This window comes from Hordeum vulgare, chromosome 5H (genome assembly GCF_904849725.1).
Source record: "Hordeum vulgare subsp. vulgare chromosome 5H, MorexV3_pseudomolecules_assembly, whole genome shotgun sequence".
Classification (NCBI taxonomy): domain Eukaryota; kingdom Viridiplantae; phylum Streptophyta; class Magnoliopsida; order Poales; family Poaceae; genus Hordeum; species Hordeum vulgare.
Genome location: NC_058522.1, coordinates 457,209,974 through 457,214,137, shown reverse-complemented (window position 1 = coordinate 457,214,137; position 4,164 = coordinate 457,209,974).

The window sequence follows — 4,164 nt, the reverse complement described above, 5'->3', positions numbered from 1 at the left end:
ACCGCTGCTAGTGATTCAATCATGGATCACTCTCTGTACCTCTCAACAGACTTTGAGTCAAGGCACACATCAGGTGCGGTACCCAGCATGGCATACTTCAGATTCTACGGCCAAGGCATAGAATATGACCTTCGTCTATTCTCTTTATTCTGCCAGGGTCGGGTTTTGAGTCTTACTCAAATTCACACCTTACAACGCAACAAAGAACTCCTTCTTTGGTGATCTATTTTGAACTCCTTCAAAAACTTGTCAAGGCATGCATCTTGTTGAAACTTCTATTAAGCGCTTTTGATCTATCTCCATAGATCTTTGATGCTCAACGTTCAAGTAGCGCAATCCAGGTACTCCTTTGAAAACTCCTTTCAAACAACCTTGTATGCTTTACAGAAATTCTACATTACTTCTGATCCACAATATGTCAACCACACATACTTATCAGAAATTCTATAGCGCTCCCACTCACTTCTTTGGAAATACAAGTTTATCATAAGTCTTGTGCAAACCCAAAATCTTTGATCATCTCATTAAAGTGTATATCCAACTCCGAGATGCTTGCACCAGTCCATTGAAGGATCGCTGGAGCTTGCATACTTGCTAGTATCTTTAGGATCGACAAAACCTCCTGGTTGTATCACATACAATGCTTGCTCAAGGAAACCGTCGAGGAAACAATGTTTTCACATCCTATGTGCAATATTTCATAAATAATGCAACAACTACTAACATAATTCTAACAGACTTTCAACATCGCTACGAGTGAGAAAGTCTCATCATAGTCAACTGTTTGATCTTGTCGGAAACATCTTTGCGACAAGTCGAGCTTTTCTTAATAGTGACTTATCACCATCATTGTTTGTTTTCCTTTTAAAGATCCATCTTTACTCAATAGTACTATGACCATCAAGTAGTTCTTCCAAAGTCTACACTTTGTTTTCATACATGGATCCTCTCTCGGATTTCATGGCCTCCAGCCATTTGTCGGAATCCGGTCCCACCATTGCTTTCTCCATAACTCGTAGGTTCATTGTTGCTCAACAACATGACCTCCAAGACAGGGTTACCGTACCACTCTGCAGTAGTACGCGACCTTGTCAACCTACGAGATTTGTAGTAACTTGATTCGATGCTCGATGATCACCATCATAAGCTTTCACTTCAATTGGTGTAGGCGCCGCAGGAACAACTCCCTGCGCCCTGCTACACACTGGTTGAAGTGATGGTTCAATAACCTTATCAAGTTCTACCACCCTCCCACTCAATTCTTTCGAGAGAAACCTTTCCTTCGAGAAAGGATCCGTTTCTAGAAACAAACACTTTGCTTTCGGATCTGAGATGGGAGATGTACCCAACTGTTTTGGATATCCTATGAAGATGCATTTATCCGCTTTGGGTTTGAGCTTATGAGAGTGAAACTTTTTCACATAAGTGTCGAAGCCCCAAACTTTCAAGAAACGATAGTTTAGATTTCTCTAAACCTCAGTCCATACTGTGTCATCTCAACGGAAATACGCGGTGCCCTATTTAAAGTGAATGCGGTTGTCTCTAATGCATAACCCATAAATGATAGTGGTAATTCGATAAGAGACATCATAGCATGCACCATACCAAATAGTGCGTGGCTATGACATTCAGACACATCATCACACTATGATGTTCCAGGTGGCATGAACTACGAAACAATTTCCACATTGTCTTAATTGCGTACCAAAATTCGTAACTCAGATATTCATTTCTATGATCATATCGTAGACAGTTTATCCTCTTGTTACGACGAACTTGACTCCGAAACAGAATTGAACTTTTCAATATTTCAGACTTGTGATTCATTAACTAAATACTCTTGTATCCACTCAAATCGTCATTGAAGTAAGAACATAATGATATCCACAGCGTGCCTTAGCACCCATTGGACTGCATACATCAAAATGTATCACTTCCAACAAGTTACTATCTTGTTTCATCTCAATGAAAACAAGGCCTTGCTCATGTGGTATGATTTGCATGTCACTAGTGATTCAAAATTAGGTGAGTATAAATATCCATCATCATGGAGCCTCTTCATGCAATTTATACCAACATGACTCAGGCGGCAGTGCCACAAGTGAGTGGTACTATCATCATTACCTCGTATCTTTTGGCACCAATATCATGAACATGTGTAACACTACGATCGAGATTCAGTAAACCATTGAAGGTGATTATTCAAGCAAATAGAGTAACCATTATTCTTTTAAATGAATAATCGTATTGCAATAAACACGATCCAATCATGTTCATGCTTAACGCAAGCACAAAATAACAATTATTTCAGTTTAACACCAATCCCGATGGTAGAGGGAGCGTGCGAAATTTTGATCATATCAACCTTGGAAACACTTCCAACATGTATCGTCACCTCGCCTTTAGCTAGTCTCCATTGATGCCGTAGCTATCATTTCGTGTTACTAATCACTTAGCAACCGAACCGGTATCCAATACCCTCGTGCTACTAGGAGTACTAGTAAAGTACACATCAACATCATGTATATCAAATATACTTCTTTCGACTTTTGCCAGCCTTCTTATCTACCAAGTATCTAGAGTTGCTCCGCCTCAGTGACTGTTCCCCTCATTACAGAAGCACTTAGTCTTGGGTTTGGGTTTAATCTTGGGTCTCTTCATTAGTGCAACAATTTTTTTGCCATTTCACGAAGTATCCCTTCTAGCCCTTGCCTTTCTTGAAACTTAGTGGTTTTACTAACCATCAACTATTGATGCTCCTTCTTGATTTCTACTTTTGCAGTGTCAAACATCGCGAATCGCTCAAGGATCATTGTATCTATCCTTGATATGTTATAGTTCATCACGAAGCTCTCACAGCTTGGTGGTAGTGACTTTGGAGAACCATCACTATCTCATCTGGAAGATTAACTCCCACTTGATTCAAGCGAATGTCGTACTCAGACAATCTGAGCACACGCTCAACGATTGAGCTTTTCTCCTTTACTTTGTGGACAAAGAATCTTGTCAGAGGTCTCGTACCTCTTAACAAGGGCACAAGCATGAAATCACAATTTCATCTCTTTAGAACATCACTTATGTTCCGTGACATTTCAAAACGTCTTCGGCGCCTTGCTTCTAAGCCATTAAGTATTTTGTACCAAACTATCGTGTAGTCATCAGAAACGTGTATGTCGGATGTTCACAGCATCCACAGACGACACTCGAGGTGCAGCACACCGAGTGGTGCATTAAGGACATAAGCCTTCTGCGCAGCGACGAGGACAATCCTCTGCAAAGTTTGCTACTATCAACTTTCAACTAAATTTTCTCTAGGAACATATAAAAATAGTAGAGCTATAGCGCAAGCTACATCGTAATTCGCAAAGACCATTAGACTATGTTCATGACAATTAGTTCAATTAATCATATTACTTAAGAACTCCCACTCAAAAAGTACATCTCTCTAGTCATTTGAGTGGTACATGATCCAAATCCACTATCTCAAGTCCGATCATCACGTGAGTCGAGAATAGTTTCAGTGGTAAGCATCTCTATGCTAATCATATCAACTATACGATTCATGCTTGACGTTTCGGTCTCATGTGTTCCGAGGCCATGTCTGCACATGCTAGGCTCGTCAAGCTTAACCCGAGTGTTCCTCGTGTGCAACTGTTTTGCACCCGTTGTATGTGAAAGTTGAGTCTATCACACCCGATCATCACGTGGTGTCTCGAAACGAAGAACTGTCGCAACGGTGCACGGTCGGGGAGAACACAATTTCATCTTGAAATTTTAGTGAGAGATCACCTCATAATGCTACCGTCGTTCTATGCAAGATAAGGAGCATAAAGGATTAACATCACATGCAATTCATAAGTGACATGCTATGGCCATCATCATGTGCTTCTTGATCTCCATCACCAAAGCACCGACACGATCTTCTTGTCACCGGCGTCACACCATGATCTCCATCATCATGATCTCCATCAACGTGTCGCCATCGGGGGTTGTCGTGCTACTCATGATATTACTACTAAAGCTACGTCCTAGCAATATAGTAAACGCATCTACAAGCACAAACGTTAGTTTAAAGACAACCCTATGGCTCTTGCCGGTTGCCGTACCATCGACGTGCAAGTCGATATTAACTATTACAACATGATCATCTCATACATCCAATAT